Source organism: Protopterus annectens, chromosome 5.part0, assembly GCF_019279795.1.
Source record: "Protopterus annectens isolate FY-2018-M chromosome 5.part0, PAN1.0, whole genome shotgun sequence".
NCBI classification, from domain to species: Eukaryota; Metazoa; Chordata; order Ceratodontiformes; family Protopteridae; genus Protopterus; species Protopterus annectens.
Window position 1 is genome coordinate 1,657,212,257 of NC_056735.1, and position 24,640 is coordinate 1,657,236,896.

Genomic DNA, 24,640 nt, shown 5'->3' on the forward strand with positions numbered 1-24,640 from the left:
GGTTTGTAGTAATGTAGTCATTCCACTCCACAAGTGACGCTCCACCACTGATCATTATAGACCAACAAGTCTCACCAGCCAATATGTAAAGAAAAGGAGCATATCATTATGGAAAATATCAGCAAGGACAATCTCAGTATATCTCTTGACCCAAACCAGTTTGGTTTGTTAAAGTTTGATCTTGCATCCTAAGCTTGGAAGACTTATCTAAACAAGTCACTGATGCATTGAATGCATCCAGATCAGTTCATACTGTTTACCTTGACCTTTTCCAAGACTTTTGGTATGATCCCAAATTTTGTCATTATTAGCATGCTAATAAAACTATATATAAATGTCTAAGTTGCCCACTGGATAGCAAACTGGCTTATTGACAGAACCTAATCTATTACCGATGTTGTTCTTCAGGGATCTGACCTTACACCACTTCTCTTTGGTATTTACTTCTCTGATGTCAAGGGCCTGTGGTTGACCATGTTTGCAGATGATCAAGGACAGAGTTGTCATAAATCATCCAAATGGCATCCAGTTTGTCCTGTGAGACTTAACATGTACAGACATGTAGAACCTGGATGATGGACTTAAGCTTAATGTCATGAAATGTAGTAGTGTCCTTTGGCAAACATAGGCACCTACACATCTACCTCATAAATGACACCCCTTTAAAAACTAACATAGTTATTAAGGATCTGTGCACTTTCATTCACATGAACTATCCTTTGATCAGCATGTATCCACTCTAAGTAGGAAGTTCTTTTATCTAGCCAGACTGATTACCAGGAGTATATCTCTTTAGTCAAGAAAAGTTGTCATCCCTTTCTACTTCTCCCCTAATCAGACTAATAATAGAATATAAGGTTCTTTTTGGTATGTGCTTGTCTAAATTTATGACTCAACTCAAAAGACTTCAGCGTTTTCACACTAAGAGAATCAAGGACATATCGTCATTGTGCTATACAGGCCACCTTAAAACACTTTCTTTATTCTCTATTTCTCACATACTCAAGAGGAGAGACCTCTACCTCACCTACATATTTCTCACATACTCAAGAGGGAAGACCTCTACCTCACCTACATAGCCTGAAGGGATCCAGTCTCATGCTAACTTTCTGCACATTGACAAAAAAAATCCCACTGAAAGGAAGTAAACATCCTCTGCAATATAAAAACTGTTGATGTAATAGATATCTTTCTCAAGAAATCCCACTTATATCAACTGGACTTCCCTTGAATCTAAAGAAAAGTAGTTATATGATCTTTTTTATGCACAAAATGGATGAATGGATGGGAACCAAAAAGTCACCCCTTGTATGGACCAAAGTATCTCTTTGATTTTTTTAAGCACAACCTGGATGAATGTATGGGAAACTATAAATTTACTTGTGGTCTGGCCCTTTCAAACACTCAAATCAAAGGGGATGAAATGACATAGTGGTTATTTAGGTCCCTGGATACAGATGAACTGTGATTTTGAGGCTGCAAATAATATACCTGATCAACAGCCTAGTGTGAACGTATGAACCTATGTATTATGCAAAGTATTTTAAGCTGCATTACAGTTACGCAAATTCACAGTGAAACATTTTATGCCACTCAGTGTCACTTCACAATGTTAAGCTAGTCTTAAAGGAAAAATGTATCTCCCAATATAATTAATATTATCACAAAGTAATTCTTTCTCTATGTAATATCAACTGGATGTAAGGTTTAGACAAAAATAACAGTAGAGTTCTATACCCTCCACGTATTATAGGTGCATACATATTGCTGGGGTGGGTACATATACAATGGCATAGTTGTGAATATAAATTCAGACTTACATTGTGATCATCATGGGTTATACAATATAAGTACACACTGTGATATAATTGCAGGTATATGATATGTATTGAGAGGAGGGGTTTTGGAGTCCATTTACAGTGTAACCTGTAATGCAGTTAAAAGCAGGTATGTGGCATACACTGGTATGAACCTATGAAATGTGCAAAGTCCAAATGATGTCAGCATCCTATAAGAGGGTCTTACATAATCAAATGATTGGTACCAAAGTCATGGCCTTAAATTCAATGCAAAACATGTATTATCATCCCTTTTGTTAAGAGCGATGTTCCTGCTAACTATCACAGCAATAGCAACATCCTAAGTACTCATTCAGTGGTGAGAGACCTGGGTAAAGGTTGACAGCAATCTTACCTTTGATCACCATGTCTCCATAGTGATAAGAAGGGCATTCTATATTGCTCATCTCATAAGTAAGGGCATTGCCTCCAGAAAAAAAATAAATTATAACCTCCCTGTAATTGTCCCTCATCAGGTCAATAACTGAGTGCAATGCCCCTTTTAGTATGTACCTTTCCAAGCACCTGAAGCAATTGGAGAGACCATAATGGTTCCTCACAAGAAAAATTCAAGGTCTTCAGCATCTGTCCTATGTGAGTCATCTGAAATCACTGTCACTTTATTCTGTTTCATGCAGACTACTCAGAGGCGATCTCTGCCTTGCATATAAGGCAATCTCTGACCCTTCTTTATTGGAAATGCTGCATATCAGCAAGTCAAATGGTACATGGATTACTCACTCTAAAGACCTTAACCTGGTATGTGACATTAATAGAACCTGTTGGAGGGACAGATTTGTTTCCCAGAGGTTACCATACCTTTGGAACAGACTCTCACTTTATGTCAAACAGAGCACCTCATTGGCCTTCTTCAAATGCAATCTGGACAATTGGATGGGTAACCATAAATTCACCTGGGGGGTTCCACCTGTGTCCCTCTTGGACAGGAGAAATAGGTGCTGATCATGGAAATAACGGTGGAATTTGGCTAGGTTTGTAAGGATCCTAGGGCCATTAGCCTAGTAACGTCCTATGATCCTATGATCCTGTGGTATGTGCTACAAGCCATTTGAATGTAAACTGCACTAGATATAAAAGCAAGGCTATAACTTGTTGTAGTGGGTATTGGAATCCATTTACTGTGTAAATAAATTAGATGTAAATATAGACCTGTGATAAGCTGGTGGGTGCTGAAGAACATCTGCAATATAATCTGGGTGGTTGTAAACCCATGTCTGTGATATGTTGGAGGGGGTCATGATCATGTTCATTGTAATTGCAATGGAAGTAAATGCTGGCTGGTAACATCCGTCTGGAGTGAGGATGTGAGGAGGAAAACTGATAGCTGTTTATAAAATAATTGCAGTGAATATAAAGGATAACCTGCACAGTGACTCTCTTCCTGAAGGCTGCTAAGCATAATAGCATTGTCCAACCTGCTGAAATACTAAGATCAGTGGCCAAAGTACAAATCACACAAAAAAGCAACTAGATGAAAAAATCACAAGGGTAACTATAACCACAGCCAGGTATCACATGGAACACAAGCAGGTAGTATTGACTTACTTTCTAAAAGTAGTGCAAATGTACAAATACCCATAGAGGTCACCATCACCCTGTCCCCATATTAAGGCAAGAACAGAACCCCTTCCCCTAAATTAACCATGCACAAAGGTATGCCTTACATGCAATGTTGGTATATATCCAAAGTATGGCCACCTTAATGTTTATGGAACTCAGACTTGTTTATAAGCTCTTTGTTTCTACAAGTATGAGCAAACAATCCACTTATGCCACACTGATGAGCTCAGAAAAAAGTGCAGAACATGGTGTGTCTACAGCTAGTGAGACTTGGATTTTCTGGTCTGAATGCACTAGTAAAGACATAAAAGTAAAAATAAAAAAGTCATCGTGGGTATTCAGAATTCATGTAGCTGAAACACTGGTATGTCCTTAAAAGGTTCATTTACATATATCCCATGGGCCTCCACTACAAGAGATTTAAGGTGTTACACAGTGGAGACTGTAGCTTGGATGTGGTTTTTATGTAGTTTTTACTTAAAGGTTTGTCTGTGTGACAGTTTCACCATTTGGTTGGGATGTCATTTGGGATATTTTGTATTTCGCCATTTGGTTGGGATGTCATTTGGGATATTTTGTAGACACCCTAATGTTTATGACATCAAGCTTGTTCGTAATTTCTGTGTTTCCAAAGGAAGGCCAAAAATTCTATTTATTCTGTATTGGTGAGCGTGGAAAAATGATGAAATGTGGCATGTCTATAGCTAGGGGAGTTTGGCTTTATTGGTCTGAATGCAGCAGTAAAGATTTAAAAAGATAAAAAGGAAAAAGATATAAACATTATGAAGATATACAGCTGAGACACTGATATGTCCTTAAAGGGTGACTTTCATCAGTCTCATTGATTCCCCCCCCCATAGGAGGGTTAAGGACAGTGACGACTCAAGCTTGCCAGCAACAGGATACACCCAACGTACAGCAACATACAGTAAGTAGAAGCACCATGACATTTCAGATAATAAGGGGAGGGCATGCAGTGATACATACCTGGTGGGGGGGGGGGGTCAGGCATGAGAATGACAAGCTAGAAATACAGATACTCTCAGAAAAGTAGAATTATCTAGGTACAGATGGGTATTTATGTTGTAAGAGCAAACCTGCAGCCTGAAGAAAGAAGTACTGGTGCTGCAGAGACAAATCTACATGGAGATGCAAAGGAAAGGCTATTTCTATGAAAAACAGCAACTGGGAAGAAGATAATTTAATCTGTTAGACGAGAACATAAATCTGAATTCTGCATGCTGGATAACCTACTGCAAAGAACTATGATTATTCAGGACACACTAGAAGAACGTTTCAAGTGAGGTGATTGACATGCTGCCAACATGCAAACTACTTGCATATCTCGTCACCAGGATGGAGGAGCAGAGAAATGTGAAGCCACACTCAGATTTCCTACAAGCTGTATCATGCTGTGAGGGACTCCCTGGGTGCCATTTGTAAGTGAGAGACTTATGACTGTGAATCACATAAATGGAAGATGAAAATAATGAATAGATAACTTACCCACACTCAATATTTTCATATATATATATATATATATATATATATATATATATATATATATACAATACACACACCAAACTGTTCCAGCACTCGAAATAAGTCAATAGCCATGGTTGAATGAAGTTTATTAGGCAAACCTGCCTAACTAAAGCACAGACCGGTACTCGGTTTCGCTGAAGGCGTCCTCAGTGTGCGAAATACATCAGGCAAAGCCCGGATTTAAACAATGCATGTTAACTCTAATTGCGGCATTTAAAGAGAAACCCACCCTCAATATCCAACACCAAATCCCCTGTAAATACAAATGAAAATGTTAATATTGAAGTTTGAAAAACCATGTGCTCTCGAACCTATAAATGCAAACCATACCCCTAAACCTTACACAAACAACTTTAACATTTAACTAGTAAATATTTATAAAGCAGAATATATAGTGTAGATAGAAACATAACATAAAATCCATTGAAACAGTATATAAGTGCCACTAAAAAATATTATTAAGTTATGTCAGATAGTGATGTTAAAGCAAGATCATCTATCCTAATAAATAGTCTATAATGCTAACCCTTCCTAGCCAAATACTTGGACTAACCAACCAAACTATACTTTCTGCATTTTCATTTGATGTTAATATTTATGTATTAGTGGCAACTGTTAATATGTGTTATGTTGTATTACTCTAATTATTAATTTATTGCTATTATAACAATATTATGTTACCAATGGTCATTAAGACCTGGTTTAAACATAGCCTCTAAATTCACTATCCATCTTCGTTCTTTTTGTGTAAGTATTCGATGTTTAATGCTTTCATTTGTAATGTGTGTAAATACCATGTCCAAACCAATAAAAACAAAATGTGCCGTAGTGTGGATCATTTTATGTTTATACAGAGCACTTTGTGATCTTTGACATTTGATGTCACTTAAATGTAGAGCTATTCTCTGTTTAAATACACAAGAGGTTTGCCCTACATAAAAGGCCCCACATTGGCATACTGCCATATACACCACCCAAGGTGTATTACATGTGATAAGATATCTGATGTCAAATACCTTTTTAGTATTAACAGAAGTAAAAGATTTTGTTTTTGCCATCAACTTACAATACTTGCATGTACCACAATATGTACTGCCCACAATACCAATGGATGGCCTAATAATTTCCTTTGGACCCTTTTTGAAGGAAGAAAGATGCTGTCCTAAACTTTTACCCCTCCTATAACCAAAATGGCACTCTTCGTGCACCACACTGGTAAAGAAAGGATCAGAATGTAAAACATGCCAATGTTTCGCCAGTATATTTTTGATTCTAAATGTATTTGTGCCATATGTCGTAATAAATCTTATAGGTTCTTTTACGTCATGTGGTTCTTTGTCACTAAGTAATAGTGCTCTATCCATTTGGCTGGCTACCTTGTATGCATAGTTAACACTCCTACTTGTATACCCTTGTTGTATAAACCTATCTTTCAATTCATGAGCATAAGTCTCATAATTAGAATGTTGTGAACATACTCTTCTGATCCTCTGAAACTGGGATCCCGGTATATTGTGGATTGTGTGTGTGGGGGGGTGGCAGCTGCTAGCATGCAGCAAAGCATTTTTGGAAAAAGGCTTTCTATATAATTCTGTATTGAGAAATCCTTCATTAGTTTTAAAGACCTTTACATCCAAAAATTCAGCCTTCTGTGGATCAATATTTCCTGTAAATTTAATACCATGTGGATTATGATTTAAATATAACACGAAGTTATGCCATTGTTCTAAATTGCCCCCCCATACAGCCCAACAATCATCTAGATACCTACACCACATGATAAGTGTGTTATCTGTGATAGCCAATGCCTTGTAGATATATTGTTCTTCCAAGAACCCCATAAATAGGTCAGCATAAATGGGGGCAAAGGTAGCCCCCATTGCTGTTCCTTTTATTTGTAAGAACCACTGACCTTGAAAAGTAAAGGCATTATGTTCCAGTACCAATTTTAAAAGATGGATCAAGAACTCTTGTTCCTGTTCACTATATAAACCTGACTTCTGCATCCAAAATTCAACTGCTGTTATTCCCCCCACATGTGGGATACTAGTATACAACGATTGAACATCCAAGGTTCCCAAATAAGCATTGGAAGACACCTGTACATCATCCACCAACGATAAAAATTGCTTGGTGTCCCGTATACGTGCCGTGACTAATTGTAAAAGAATCTTTAATTTGTATTCCAGATATTCAGAAATTGGCTCTATCAACGAACCCCGTCCGGCCACTATGGGACGTCCTGGAGGATCTTCAAGTTTTTTATGTATTTTGGGAACCATATAAAAATATTGTACAACTGGATGTTCAACCTGCAACTGTGTCTTTAAATTAGATGTAATAATGCCCTGTTCAAAGCCCTGTTCCAAAAATGTATCTATTTTATTTTTATGTTCCATGATAGGGTCATAATTTAGGGGTAAATAAAACTCTGTGTCAGACAACTGTCTATATGGCTCTTGTGTATATCGTGCTCTGTCCCAAATTACTACGACCCCTCCTTTATCTGCACCAACCACTACTATATCTTGATTATTGCTTAATCCTTGCAAAGCTGTTTTCTCTTCTGATGTCAAATTATCAAACCCTGAACAAAAAATGCTAGATTGATTAAGATGTAAATCTTTAAGTATCAATTGTTCAACTGTTTTGATGGTGCTATGATATGGGGGCATAAATTGCGATTTTTTAAATTTAAAGCCCTTATGTTGTGCTCTGTTAGAATCTAGATCTTGTTGTGTTAAAAAATACTTAAGGTTAAGAGTTCTACAAAAATTCTTGACATCATTAATGACATCATATTGTGACACAAAAAATGATGGAACAAAGCCCAATCCTTTATTTAGCACCCTGAGTTCGCTTGAGGAAAAAGAAAAATCAGTTAGATTAATGACCAAGTTGTTAATGTCATTGTCCTGACCAACTATGGTAGTCAAGTTGGAATCAACTATTGTTGCTGCAGATTGTCTTGAAACATCTTGGATATGGTCTCTTCTGCGATGTTTACGGCCTGCCCTCTTAAAGGGAACTTGTATTTCTTTGAGACCAGTGAAAATATATCCGGGACCTCACTAGCCTCTGGTTCAGTATCTGTATTAGAGACACTGGAGGAAAATTCTGATGCACTAGAAGGTATCTCTGGCCTTCTTAAAATTGACTTGATGCGCTTTCTTTTGGGCCTGGAGACCGATTTCTGATCAGAAAATCTCACTCCTCATTTATGTTTCTTCCACGTGTAAACCATTGACATTTTAAAATCATTAACATCTCGTTGATATTTGTTCATTTTCCTCTTGCAAAGTTCTTTATCATACTTTTCTGTTTTCGCCACAAATTGTGAATATAAATTCTGATAATTAGTAGCAGAGGCATGGATTTTAGTGCGTTCATAGCATTGTTCCATTTTAGCCAAAAGATCAGGTAACTGTGTCTCATAATATTCTATTAACAACTGCAAAAACATATTAGAGGCCGTTGTTTGAACTGCTCTCCATTTTTGTATAAACTCCGCATCTTCATTACCCAATCCCAGCTCTACATATACTCTCAATCCTTTTGGAATGATTTTAACTGCCAGATGCGCCTTGAGTAATTTACAATGCCACACATATGAACGCACTTTTTTTAGATGCTTCTGTACCGCGCACTTTTTTGTTGGAACTAGATATATATATATATATATATATATATATATATATATATATATATATACATACACACACACACACGCACACACACACACATATATATATATATATATGTATATATATATATATACATATATATATATATATATATATATATATATATATAGAGAGAGAGAGAGAGAAAGAGATATGGATATATTAGAGAGAGAGAGAGAGAGAGAGAGAAAGAGATATGCATACACACACACACACACACACACACACACACACACACACACACACACACACAAACATTTATGTATGCTTGTGTGTGTACATGTATCAGAGTTGTTGGGTGTGAGTGGAGTGCTTCTTTTAAATGTGTTAACAGTCAGTTTCAGCATACAGCATTTTAAGCTAAGCTCACAGCTCTCTGTTCCTATCTGTGCAGGTTTCAAATTTACATGTATCACTTTTTTGGCATGGAGGTGAATTTCCTGTATAGGCAATTCCCCTTTTGTGTCATACTTCTTCTCTACCAGCTCACCAGAACAGAATGTCATACAGAGGTCCCAATGTGGTCCTACTACTGATGGTATAAGAAAAGCTGACATTAGGCACTAATTATGCATCCAAAATGAATGGCAATCACACACCCCCACACACACACAGCAAGTTGTATCTTTAACTGAGCTCAATACATGGATGTGTAGGCAAGAAGATTGTGTGAAGGTGCTGCCATTCATCATCACATTTATGTTACACAAGTAGCTAAAAAAGGATATTATGTTCAATTTGAGATGCTTTTCTATAATGCTAGTGAGTAGAAGATGGAGTTTAGCCCTAACTGACTAGCTAGTAACAGATTTTAGAATGGCTGAGGTAACTAATATGGGAAAGCTATTTTCTCAGTCAAACCATTAAGGGTGTAACGTTTTCTGGGATTGATAATCTGGTACCAGCTTGAGCATCACATTTTGGCTTGCAAGCATGGAACAGATAGCAGTCTTGTCCTTCTTGCAAACAACTTGTTGCACTAAGTTAGCTTTTTACTACAGAGAAGCCCCTGCATTCACTGATTTTTTTTTGTAATCTTTTTATTCTTTTGTGTAGGTTGAGGTTGTTCATACCACTGGTGCAATCTGTAGGTATGTTTTTTCCTGTCACTTCATCTAGGTGTTTAACTCATCTGGGTTGGGGTCATCAGCATTCCCCCCACCACACTTAAGACTGTGGCATCAGGGTTCCTGCAGGAAGTGAGTGAACCTGGAAGCCCATATTTCTGTTTACCGATGCAGGCTTGGCTTGAATGATTTGTAGCCATATGATATCATATTTGGTGGTTGACCTGAGCCCAAAACGTTTGATTACTTGCAGTGGCCCTTTCCCGAGGCCCAATGATGGAGTACCCCTTTGACTGTCTCATTTGTTGAACTCAACAATTGCTCCCTGCTGCTGCATCCAAAAGAATTAGATTAGTGGTCAAGGTCACACATGCACATAATCTCCCATCTTCTCCTCCAGGAAAAGTGTGCAGGTTTAGCCTTGTCATTCCTTCCATGCCACCAACAGATGACAGAGCTGAGCAGAGGAGTCAGGTCTTATCAACCTATACCATTGAAGCTTGCATATTTACTGAACTATGGCAGAGGATTCTTACTAAACCCACACTACTTCAGATCTTTGTGGAGAAAGATTATATTAGTGGGCACCCGTGTAGGGAGGTGTATGCTCTTGTAATGAAAAATGACACCCTGCATTATTGCACTTCCATTTTTGGAGCACAGACATTTTGTTTGAGGTTAAGTATGTCAGAATCCAAAATAAGATCAAATCGTGGGATAAATGCTTACAGATTCTGCTGTGTAGATGTGCTACATCCATTTCAGCTGTGTTCAGGACAATTCAGTATGAACATAATAGCATGCACTGACTTCAAAACAGCTTTCTCTGATAGAAGTTGATGTCAACAAATAGCAAATAGTGTAACATTATGAGTGCAGACTTCACCAGATCTCTAACAAATGTGGAATGGCACAACTGTGCATTGATATGCACACATCAGAATAATATGTGCAATGTCCATGGATATAGCATTAAGTCACTCCCATGTGCTGCAGGTTAATTGTACCAAGTATATTACCAATGGCCAAGCATCAGTATAGACTGCCAGTTTGCAATGTTTTATTTTTCACTACGCTAATCTGGTTTGTTAGATATCAGGGAGAGTGCTGTACACCATTATCATATGCCACGTACTTATACCACAATACCACGGCACGCTGTCTAAAATTCAGGCTGTTGGATTTACATCACTGCATTACTAACTACACGTCTACTGTTAAATATTCCTGATCCTTGGAGTGCTCTTCTTTGCCATTAAACTCTTGCTATAAGGCATTTAAAATGATCACCCCATTATTTAAAGCACTCAAAGCAAACAGTCTCTGTTTCCCATTTCTTCTCTATGTTCTATATTTAGTAGTACTTTGATGCTGAACAGTTTTTCTTCTTTTTAATGTAATTGCATTCTTCTAACATGCTGTTGCTTGCTCACAGACAATTGCAATGTCACTGCAGTACACATAAACACATTCCTGTAAGACGTCCTAATGCATACTTGATAGCATTTATAATTTACTGATTATTGCTGTTAAAGTTAATGTGCACTGCATAGCCAACTCAGTGGCATTCTGAGGTACACTTGATTGTGATGTGACAGTTTTGCTGCACTTTCAACATGATATTGCTATGTCCTGTTACACTTCCAATACCCATGTTACACCTGATGTCTTAATAAGTAACTCAATAAACCACTTGCTACACCTTAAAGCATTGACTGGAACCTGTCTCAGTTGTTTGACTTTTGCTTGTATTTGTGAGTTATCTCATCTTACATTGTTTAATGCATTCATAAAAAATTATAATAAAGTCTGTAGTTGGGATTCATTGTTGAGCCTGCTCAGATATGTAGCAGGGCTGGCATCATCCTGATAGTCCAAGAAAAGACGGCATAGCAAATTAGCAGAGACATGTTATTTTGAAGGAGCAGCACTTGTCTGCTCTAGTGGAGAAGCAATACTAGTGAAGTACACATGGTTGCAGTATCTGACATCATAGGAAAGACATTTAAACAAGCTCAAACATACCTTAGGGTATGCGTGCACACACACAGACAACAAAGAGACATTTTGTTGCTACATGCACATTTCGGACAGCTCAGTTATGGCAAAACTATGGCAAAATGCCAACCTAGTTCATGATATAAATAGGAAGAAAGGGGGGCATAGGAATTGGGAAAAGAGGAATATCAACCTTATGGAATGCCACATAGGATAACCTTAAGGGATGCCAAGTGGGAGATCATTTTTGTAGCAAACACTTCAGTTTTTAAAGAAGAAGGTAGTGAGTAATGTTTGAAGGAAGGATAGATAGACAGCAGTAGGTTGTGGAGTACAAACAGTAACATAAATCACAGACACAAACAGACATGGTAGTGGTGACACAACAGATGGGGACATCAGTGGATGGACACAGACAAAGATAAGGTGGCTTGGGAGGGGGCAGGAAATCCCATGTCAGGATTTCTAATTTTGCTAAGTTAGAAGCATGGAGATTAGTGATGACTAGTTCTCTGAAGCAGAAAGACATTCAGAATTTACTCTGAAAGACCCCATCACATTTTTCTAATTCTTAGAGTTACCACTTATTTTAAGTTTTGGAGCATGGCTATTTGTGCAGGACAATTCTCTGAAGCAGAAAGACGTGAATAATTGATTCTGAAAGGCCTCACCATGATCTCCCAATTCCTAGAGTTACTACTTATTTTTTTTTTGATGTTTGACAGCTATGAATTAACAAGGGTAGCAACACTAAGTGCATTATAGTATACCAACTATACACTATTCATCCACGGCCGACTCCTCTCTCTATCACTGATTATAAGCAGTCACTTATGCTAACTTCTTTGTACAAGTGCATTTCGATTGCTGTCACAAGTCATTAAGAGCATTCTTCCATTCATTTTGTACAGCCAAACACACATTGTTTCATATTAAATCCTGCAACTCCTCATCCTGTAACCAGTCTTAACTCTCTTAACATATTCCTCCCAGTCCCAGAACTGGACACTGGAACTCCTTCGGCTACTTTATTACAAATATATACCAAAAGCAAACTAAGCTTCCTAAAAATGATCTCAGACTGTATGAGTGACCATAACCCTATTGCATCTGTCTAGCTTAACACCCCTAAAGCCCAACCCAATGTTCAGGGCCTGTTCTAGAAACATTTCTACTCTGTTTCCTAATATACTACTTGCAGAACTGCAGAAACCGACTGCTTTGCCCAGTGTACTTGAACAGATCCAACTACTGTCCTTCTTACTTTCTACAGACTTACAGCACCTATCCAGACTGTGCCCACCTTTGAAAATATGTAAGTGGGGTAAACCAGTATCATTTCTCATTTCTGCCTTATCAAATCAATAAAGCTAGGAATGTAGAATGAAAGGCCTGGAAAGCTAACCCTTGCAATGTATAAGCCTACAATAAATACTTATTTCTCAATAAATAAATAAATAAGCAGCAAAATCTGAGTACATGCACCAAATGCAATCTAAGAATTTACAACATAAACATTTTTGGCACACCGTCAAAAAAATTACTTCACAATTTCATCTGCACCAAAGGAATTGATACTGTCTCACACACCCCATCCCAAATGAATGCTCTCTTTCTCAGTCTCCAAGTGTTTCTCCACAGACCAGAATGCATAAGCAGCTAGATAACCCATTCTCTAAGTTTAAAGCTATCAATAAGAAACAGGTTTTGAAGCATCTTTACATGTTACATGCTACAAATAGCACATACATTCACACCATTTATCCAGAAATTTTAAGACTGTAGTAATCTGTTATGCCAACCAATCACATTCATTTTCAGTCTCACTGTCACCACCAATAGTCTACCTTACTGCTTTAAATATATACTAATTATCCCTGTCAACAAAATGCTGCATGCAGCACAAACATCAGAGTTTTGGCCAATAGTAAACTTGTAACTACTTGATAAAATACCAGAAAAGCTAATCTAAAAGCAAATTCTGGAATGTGTAAACAATATAACATTTTCACACACAAACAACATGCTACAGCCCAAGATCAGCACTATAGCTACTCTATATACCCTAACTGACCAAATGTTCACAGATATGGACAAAGGATTACCAACATGTGCACTATTTTTAATTTAAAAGAGCATTTGAAACAGTCAGTCATTCTCTTATTCTGTAAAAAATATATATAGGCCTGTGGCTTCTCCCAGAAGTCCTACTCGAGTTTAAAGACTGTCTTTCTAATAGATCAATTATAGACTTGCCAGGATTGCATAAAAGGAAACAATACAAGTGAGGTCATTCAGATCAAGGTCCTCTGCTTTGTTCACTATTGATATATGACCTTCCATGGGATCTGCATGGGCTGAACTGAATTTGTTATGCAGAGTATGGTCATTACCAGAACAAGAAAATCCTCACCAGAAGCTTCCCACCCTTTACAAAGTGCATTCAAATCCATCTGGTTTGCCACTTCACCCCCGACCCTTTTGTACTCATCAAAAGCTAAACAAAGCTGTCAACCCCTAATTTTCACTGATTCATCAAACATCACTTTTGATTTATCTGTACCTTTCTCATCTGATATCAACTTGCAGGTCCATAAAGTACTCACTCAGGTCAAAACAACTCACTCTATTTCTTACCTACTTACTACAGAAGACAAAATGGCAATTTCCCCCGATGTCCTCATTCCAGGACTGGAATATGCATTGCCTATTACTACTCTGAACTCAACCACCAACACTGTAATACTACTAACTGCAAAACACAAAATAGTACAGTTCTTGCTACTCTCTAAAAACAGAAAATATCACCACAAACAATAATAAGGGCTGAGTGGCTACCTTCAACAGCCAGAACTAGATTACTTCTTATGATCCTTATTTACAAGTTGATTAACTCATGTTATTGTCTCTCTCTAAAAAAAACAGGCTTTTTTCATTTCAAATACTTATGGCCATTGAACCTAAGACTCTTACTTCTAGTCATACCACATTTTTGAGATAGCCTTCATTAAAACTGCACCAGCGTGTTGCAATAAATTGCTCAATGATATGAGGTAACTCAATAATTTAGACTTTCAAAACAAAGCTTAAAGACATTTTGATAAAAGCCTCCAAATGTAACTGCTTCAGTGACATTGACTGAAGTATATTTCTAAATACATCAAGCCTATCCAAACTTCTAGAAATGCAACACTTGTAAAATGTATAGACATTGCTTGGTTCAACCGTGCTGAAAAATCCTTGTAAACTATTCAGTAAGCTATAGAGTAAAATGTTATCCCTCTTTCACTAGTATGAGCTGCTGTCATATGATGTTATTGTGTTTGATTTCTCAGCATTTCCATTATTATTTGTTTTTACTTGAATGTAATGTGCTATGAATGGAGAATAATTACATAAGGCAGAGGTGCATTTGTATGGGAATACAGTTGGGTACATAGTGGATGGTATGCTGGCCCAGAGGCCAACCAATACAGGTGTAAGTCATCTTCTTTCTGATGTTTAAGCAGACTTTGCATATGGTGGCCTAATGGTTGGTCTTGCCAGTCATGTGACTGAAATGGCCACACCAGTAGGTGCTTCATGGTGGTGAGGTGGCCATCCAGCTATCAATCAACCTTAGATAATAAAAGCCTCCTCTTCTACCCCTAAAAAAAATCACAGAGGACCCCTTCAGACCCTCACAGAAGATGAGTCTCCACCACCACCTCTTGAAAGGTGGCCACAGATGCCACCAGTGAGCCCTCCAGGTCCCTTCAGCAGGGTGACCACCATCCCCTGCTCTGAAGTGGACCTGGTGATCACTGCTGACCCAGTAGCAGAGGAATCAGTTGCAATAAGCCAAGGTGACTACCACTACTCCTACAAATGGACTTCCAGGAGGAAGTGAGCATAAAAGAAAATATATTAGTATGCATAGATGTTACATATAAACTTGCAACCGCAGACTAACCAATATTGTGCTACTACATGGCAAGAACGTAGCACAAGACATAAACCTACAACTGCATATCATAGTAGTATAGATGGCATTCATATACCAGCAGTGACAAAGATACTCTTTCCTTCAATATCCCTCAGTGCTGGCTTCTCTCTCCTTATACATTGTTAAACAAATTAAGAAGACGCCATTATATTGGTGGTCCTATTAACAGAAGAGAAAAGAATAAGGCTTGCAATAAAACTCTGGCTCTCCCAGCCTAACCTCTGCCTTCCACTCTTTGAACAGATCAAGGTGGCAACCCTGCATGCATTGTAGTGACGCCTGCACTGTCTACTAGAATGGATGATGCAAGTGGCATCACTCACCATCCTGCCATGCTCCTGTAAGGCATTTGGCTTGTAAAATGTGACATCATAATGACAGAACATACACTCCTCTTCTTGCAACTCTTTGGACATCTACATGAGCCCCACTGTCCCAAGAAACTGAAAAACCTATGTCCACACACATCGATTCATTCATGAAGTAAAATGATATCCCTGTTCACATAGAAACACATTTGGTTATCACACAGTGTGCATCAAAGCACAGCAAAGGGATACATCAATAAACCACCATAGTGCTATAAGCTACACAGGCTCTGTGCACAAACATTGTGTGTCTTTGCCCTTAACACTGAGACAAGTATGGTAGCATTGGTCAACATTGACAGTGCGTTACATTATAGTGCCAGTTTGGATACAGCTGCACTAAATTTCCTCATTAACATTTCTTCCATGCTGCAAGGCTCTTATTATCATTATGGAAAGCAAGGGTACTACTTGTGTCAGACCACTTCAAAACAAGCAACTGTGGAATCAAGACTTTGCAGAAAATACTGGATTTTCAGATAAGCAAAGTGAAGGAAGACAAAACATCTGATAATGTACCTCTTGCACTGTACTCAACAGCCATAGTGGATGGCAGCACCAGGAACATAGAATAAGTGATGTATGTGGGTGTGGGAACAATGTACAATGACATCAGACATTCATGTTTAGCTGTGGCATTATTACACTATAGTGTATAAGCATCTAAGGAAGGAAGTGCTGAGACATAGCAACATGTATTTTTTTTTTTGTGTGGGGGACCGAGATTTGCAAAGCACTACAGGGGTTCAATATAAAGACACATGAAAGTTTGTTAGGTTCATATGTCTCAAACATATGAGGCCCCTTTTGGAGGAACACCCCAAGCCTCCAGCCTCACCAGTGTTTTGTAGATATCCATCAGCTGTGCATCCACCAAAGCTACATAGGAGTTCCCAGCTCAAATAGAATCTGTAAGGTGTGCTCCTTCTGACATGCATGTACATCCCATAGAAGAGAGGCATTTTAGTCTTCCATACCACAATACCACATCTGTCCCTGACATGGGTGCAGTACTTGTCAATAATCATGGATGTGTAGCCCCATGATCCAGTCACAGATAGCTACTACCTTTCTGTTTTCACTTGTATAGTTCAACAACATCCATATCCCCTGTGAGCAGAAGGAGCACCAAACCTATTTGAAGCCATCACCGTGTCATGGATGATGAACAGCTGTTGGGCCCTAGTATATACACCCTATTACAGTGCATGAGCATGCTCCACACCATTTTTGACCTGAGACCTTAAGCCACTGCAGTGCACATACCAGTGTTCCGGACACAGCACCCCACTACTGAAGAGTGGAATCACTGACTCTCCTTGTCCAGCTATTATACTTTATGGATATCATCCACCTCCCTTGACCCTGTTCCATACTATAGTGTTGATGCTACCTGCCACTATATCCCCCTAGTTTGGCAAAGGATAATGACTGTCCTCTACCCATCCTTTAACTAGAGAGGGCAAGGAAACATCTGATCCACACTGTCACCAGTGCATATATCATCTAGGATAACACGGGTGAGATAATGCATGCTTCATTTAGTCTGAATTGTATGCATCTTGGCTCATAGTTATGGACCAGATACTATTCCTTTGCTAGTGGCACAATGTATTGCACCTGCATCTGCCTTGGTATAGTTGCTACCTGTTCATCTACTGACTGCCTGCCCTGCTCCAATAGTGATGCTCCTAAAGCTATATCGGTTTCTACTGGGATGCTTCCCTGCTGCTGCTGTAGCTGTTTTCACACAGCCATGTTATGTAAAAGCATCCACAACAAATACTTAGCTGCAGATCTCTGTTTAAAACTGCAGTTTATAAGATGAACCAAACCAAGGAATGTTCCACGAACTACTAAAATACCAAGTACAGTGGTAGAATCATACACTGTTACACCAGGCTGCAAATGAACCAATAAATATGACACAACTAGTAATCCAAAAACTGGGGTTTATTGAAGCGCTTTTCGTTTGCAACTGTTTGCAAACTTCTTCAGAATAAACTCATACTCCATTCCTACCAATTTATACAAAAGTCATAATTGAATAATTAACCTGACTCATTAATTAATGCTAAACTTTAAAAACACAGTAGCATAAGAAGTGCCAATAAGAAACTCACATAACGTTGTAAGACCATATACTAAATTAAAATGTGTAACTTCATTAAATATTTAACTTGTTACTCTTTAGAATACAATCTCCATTATTACCTATTAAAATCATAAAAATATGGAAAATATAAAACATGAAAAATAAAAATGAAATAAAATAATATTACACTTAATATGGAAGAAAGAAAACATATATATACTAACTATGTATATATCGCCCAAAAGTATATACTTGGGGTAGTATGGCTCATTATCCTGTGCATCACTCCATATCTATATATAGACAACGTTATTAACTACATAAATTCAAGTTTGTAAATTTATACAATTATGAAGAACCAGTGTGTTTTATATTCATTAAATTAGTGTGACATTATCGGAAAATCTATCTCTTTAAACTTAACATGCTAAGAAGGCAACTGATAGAACATGCCTCATTTAAACCAGGCGGGTGATAGGATGCCAGCCTCATTTGCCAAGTAAGTTCTAAAATTAATAGTTTTAGTGCAGAAGGGCCCCTCGAATATCATTAGAAACTTGGTCAATCCCAATAAATTTAAATTGATGGTTGGGGTATTCTGAAATGTGTTTAGCCAATGCGTTTGTAACCTTACATTTCCTGATGGCATACTGATGCTCATAGATTCTTTCTTTAAACTTACGTTCAGTTTTCCCTACATAATGGGCAGGACAATTTTGGCATTGAGCTAGGTATACTATCATCTTTGAGTTACATGTAAGTCTATGCTTAAGCTTAAATTCACCCTTATTAATGTTGAATCTATTGGATTCCATTATAAAATGACAATAGTTGCAGTTGTGACACCTAAACATCCCTGGAGTTCTTCATAATTGTATAAATTTACAAACTTGAATTTATGTAGTTAATAACGTTGTCTATATATAGATATGGAGTGATGCACAGGATAATGAGCCATACTACCCCAAGTATATACTTTTGGGCGATATATACATAGTTAGTATATATATGTTTTCTTTCTTCCATATTAAGTGTAATATTATTTTATTTCATTTTTATTTTTCATGTTTTATATTTTCCATATTTTTATGATTTTAATAGGTAATAATGGAGATTGTATTCTAAAGAGTAACAAGTTAAATATTTAATGAAGTTACACATTTTAATTTAGTATATGGTCTTACAACGTTATGTGAGTTTCTTATTGGCACTTCTTATGCTACTGTGTTTTTAAAGTTTAGTATTAATTAATGAGTCAGGTTAATTATTCAATTATGACTTTTGTATAAATTGGTAGGAATGGAGTATGAGTTTATTCTGAAGAAGTTTGCAAACAGTTGCAAACGAAAAGCGCTTCAATAAACCCCAGTTTTTGGATTACTAGTTGCGTCGTATTTATTGGTTCGTTTGCAGCCTGGTGTAACAGTGTATGATTCTACCACTGTACATGGTATTTTAGTAGTTCGTGGAACATTCCTTGGTTTGGTTCATCTTATTTTTAGTTGGTGTTTTCGACTTTCTTGGTATGGCGTCTGAGTCTGTATGTGAACCAGCCAGCGAGTTCCCTGATGCTACACCGGAACTCTTAAGGTCCAAGAAGTCAGATACAGGTATTCAGCCTGCAACTGTTAACCAGTCTGCAATTACTTTAAGTGCCGATGTACGGAACACTAACAGTAAGTCTTTTGACTTACTGTTAAGTAAACTTGACGCAGTGTTACTAAGGATTGAAAAGCTTGAAAAAGCTCAAGGTAAACATTTAACTTCGATTTCCAAAGCTAATGTAGCAAATAAAAGTGCCAGTATTTGTAATAGTGTTCCGAGTGCTACTACTCCTAAAAGTGTACCTGAAGCCGTTTTTTACAACTTCGGCACAACACACGGAACTCAGTTTGAAGTTATTGGTGGCTCCAATGTTACAATGAATAGTGAGAACTTTGACAAAAGAGTTACCATTTCTAATGAGAAAACGAATTTGCGAGCTGAACAGCACACTACGAACAACGTAGTAAATCTTGCAAACTCTGTAGACTGTAACGTCACGAATGAAGCAGGGTTAGGTTACGCTAACCACACTAGGCAGAGGAGAAGTCCAGCCGATAACGAACCATCACAAGGAGCAGCAGGGACCGTTTCTGCAGACAAATTCAACACTTCTACTGTGCGACAACCTAGTACATTTAATGTACAACAAATGGAATCTAATTTTATTAACCAAATAGCTATCGAGGACCAACAAGTGGTAAATGACTTATTCAATAGGAAGAACCACCATCCCACCATTAAAACGGTTACAACAGTGGGAGGAGTGAATAATGAACTGGCGCCGGTGAGTTCTAATGTTAACAATGGTCCTAACTTTTTTTCTTGGATCAATAATAATCCATCATTTACCAATGAAGAAGTAACAACAAATGTTCAGAATGACAGTACTAACTTAGACATTCACAATAACTTGAAACAACTTGACATTATTTTAATGAAAAATCAAAAAGTTGAAACTTGAAATAGCATATTTTAATGAGTGTCAAACAATGAAAATCGTGCCAAAAGGTTTAAGACATTCGCAATATCCTACTGGCTTAATTGCTAATTCAGTGTTCCATTTGGAACTGATTTCTATGTATGATAGACATGGATTTGAATTGTTAAACCTTATGAGTAAACACTATGCACAGCAAATAGATGAATTGAATGGTGAAGCGACTATATTAGATAATACAATCACAGCTGACGCAATGTTTGACAGTTGTAGGTTTGAATATGTTAAAATGTTCAAGAATATTGATGAACACTTGGTAAAATTGCAAACTGTTAAATCTAAGAAACTCGATAGGGACTCTAAGGCATATAAAGAAGGGACAGCGTACCCAAAACCCCCACCAGGTCAGGTTTGGAGGAGGAATGTTCCAACATTCAATAATGGATCTAATTCTAACCAGTCTTATGTAAGTCATGCCCTCAGTGACACGTCCTGCCCCAATATAATTGTGGGTGTTAACCAGAACGATGTACAAGGAAATGAGAGAGTTGAGCCCCCTAATGAGTTACGTAGGAGTGAAAGACTGCAGAACAGGAATAACACTAATAGTTACCATAATCACAATGCTCAAGGTACTTTTTTAGGAGCAAGACCAAAAGCACAACGCCAATGGCAGAACCATCCCAACCCATCGAGGAACAACCGTTAATATTGGTTTTAAGTCCAAGTAGTAATCAAGAATTTTCATTTGTCAGTGATGAATTAGATGCAAGTGATGAGTTTGTACACCAAGAACCTACTATCATAACTAACTCATTGGGTGATTTTAAAGTGTATAACTTTTCCAATGTTAACATATCTATTGAAATGGCTGATTTAATGGCTAAAGGCTTAACATATGTTCCCCACCACCATATAGATCTGGTTAAAGCCCTAATTGACGTTAAAATTTTCACGCGGAAACTCAATTTCAGGTTAATGATGGGAGGGGGAGCATACTTGGGTGATACTAACCAGTTACATATCCCTAGTACCTTCAATCCCCCCCCTCCATCCTCTTTTAGCTATGTTTGAACTGGTATGTGAACTTGATATTAGGAGGCATATTAAGAGTCGTAACGACACCATTTCACATAGCAATAGGAAAGAAATTGAAAATATTCGGATTCTCCAAATGAATAATCTGCGTATATGCAAACCAGACAAGGGTGGGGGAGTTGTAGTCTTTGACAATAGTGATTACTTTGATCGTATGTCATCGGTATTAGACACTTCTGCTTACACTTTGAGTTCTAAGAATGAAATAAATAAAGCATATAAGACGATCAAAGATCACTTAGAAGAGATGTACATTGAAGGGAGGATAAATCAAGATCAGTACAACTATATGACTACATTACATCCTAGGATTCCGTATTTTTTTGGAATCCCAAAAATACATAAGAACGTCATTGATCCCCCCATGCGCCCACTCATCGACAGTCGTGGATCACCAACCTACGCCTGCGCAAAGGTTGTTGATCACATCCTACAGAAGTATATCCCTCTTGAGTCTCAGATCTGCAAAGATTCATGGACTTTCCTTTCTAAAATGAATGAACAGAGATTTGAACAGCACTATAACCTCCTCACAGTTGACGTTAAAGATTTATATACCTGCATCCCTCAGGAAATAGCAATTGAATGGGTTTGTGACAGGTTAAGAGCTAGAGGAGGTAATAGTCATGATATTTCATTAGTAGCAGAACTACTTGACTTAACTTTATCCAAGAACTTTTTCATGTTTGGGGACAACTACTACTCGCAGACGGTTGGTGTAGGGATGGGTTCACCATATGGAGCCAGTGTGGCCAATTTAGTTATGGCCCAGTGGGAACATCTTTTCATTCTTAACAACCCTTCTCTTTCTGATCAGTTGGTGTACTACACCCATTATCTGGATGATATCTTCATCCTTTTTAACGGGAGTGAAGCACATGCTACTTCATTCATTGATTTTTTGAACAATTCCACTGATTTTTTGGTTTTCACTTCAACTTTCAGCGACGATGAGATAGCGTACCTGGACATTCTTCTAACCAAAGATGAGAATTTGTCTTGTTTTACATCTAAGATATATAGGAAACCATTATACTCCAATACTTTACTACATTTCACGAGTTGCCATCCTTACACACAAAAGCGTGCAGTTGTGAAGGGGCAACTTGTGAGAGCAGCGAGAATCATTAGTAAAGATGAAGAGTTTATTGTGGAATGTAATACACTTAAATCAATGTTTATAAGTAGAGGATATCCCAACCGTTTAGTTGAGGAGCTTATAAATGAGATCACTATCCAAAGGAACAACAATATTTATGTGCCATTACTCCAAGTAAAAGAAAGGGTGAGTGTGTCAACATGTTCAAGCCCGGTTAGGGTTTCGATCCATGTGGATGCTGGTAGAGTTGAAACAGTGGACACTCCTAGATTCATCACTACATTTGCAGTTGATAGTGCCACGTTGTGGTTTATCATTCAGAAAAACTGGCAGTTATTCACAGTAGACTCGACTGTATCAACTAAGCTAGGCCCATTACCTTCAGTAGCTTATAAAAAAGGTAGGAATCTTAAATCTTGGTTTGAGATGAAACATCTGTCAGTTAGAACTCCAGGGATGTTTAGGTGTCACAACTGCAACTATTGTCATTTTATAATGGAATCCAATAGATTCAACATTAATAAGGGTGAATTTAAGCTTAAGCATAGACTTACATGTAACTCAAAGATGATAGTATACCTAGCTCAATGCCAAAATTGTCCTGCCCATTATGTAGGGAAAACTGAACGTAAGTTTAAAGAAAGAATCTATGAGCATCAGTATGCCATCAGGAAATGTAAGGTTACAAACGCATTGGCTAAACACATTTCAGAATACCCCAACCATCAATTTAAATTTATTGGGATTGACCAAGTTTCTAATGATATTCGAGGGGGCCCTTCTGCACTAAAACTATTAATTTTAGAACTTACTTGGCAAATGAGGCTGGCATCCTATCACCCGCCTGGTTTAAATGAGGCATGTTCTATCAGTTGCCTTCTTAGCATGTTAAGTTTAAAGAGATAGATTTTCCGATAATGTCACACTAATTTAATGAATATAAAACACACTGGTTCTTCATAATTGTATAAATTTACAAACTTGAATTTATGTAGTTAATAACGTTGTCTATATATAGATATGGAGTGATGCACAGGATAATGAGCCATACTACCCCAAGTATATACTTTTGGGCGATATATACATAGTTAGTATATATATGTTTTCTTTCTTCCATATTAAGTGTAATATTATTTTATTTCATTTTTATTTTTCATGTTTTATATTTTCCATATTTTTATGATTTTAATAGGTAATAATGGAGATTGTATTCTAAAGAGTAACAAGTTAAATATTTAATGAAGTTACACATTTTAATTTAGTATATGGTCTTACAACGTTATGTGAGTTTCTTATTGGCACTTCTTATGCTACTGGGTTTTAAAGTTTAGTATTAATTAATGAGTCAGGTTAATTATTCAATTATGACTTTTGTATAAATTGGTAGGAATGGAGTATGAGTTTATTCTGAAGAAGTTTGCAAACAGTTGCAAACGAAAAGCGCTTCAATAAACCCCAGTTTTTGGATTACTAGTTGCGTCGTATTTATTGGTTCGTTTGCAGCCTGGTGTAACAGTGTATGATTCTACCACTGTACTTGGTATTTTAGTAGTTCGTGGAACATTCCTTGGTTTGGTTCATCTTATTTTTAGTTGGTGTTTTTGACTTTCTTGGTATAAAACTGCAGTTTCACACAGGATATATCAAACCTGTGGAAGCATCCTTTTAATTAGCCAGAAGTGCATTCCACTATGCTGCATTTTTCTGCATGCTCAGTGTTATAGGTTGTCCCTGGCATGGTCTGGGGTTTGTAAATGGGAGTCATCCATCATGGCTCCAGTGCACGTCCAACATCACCTAC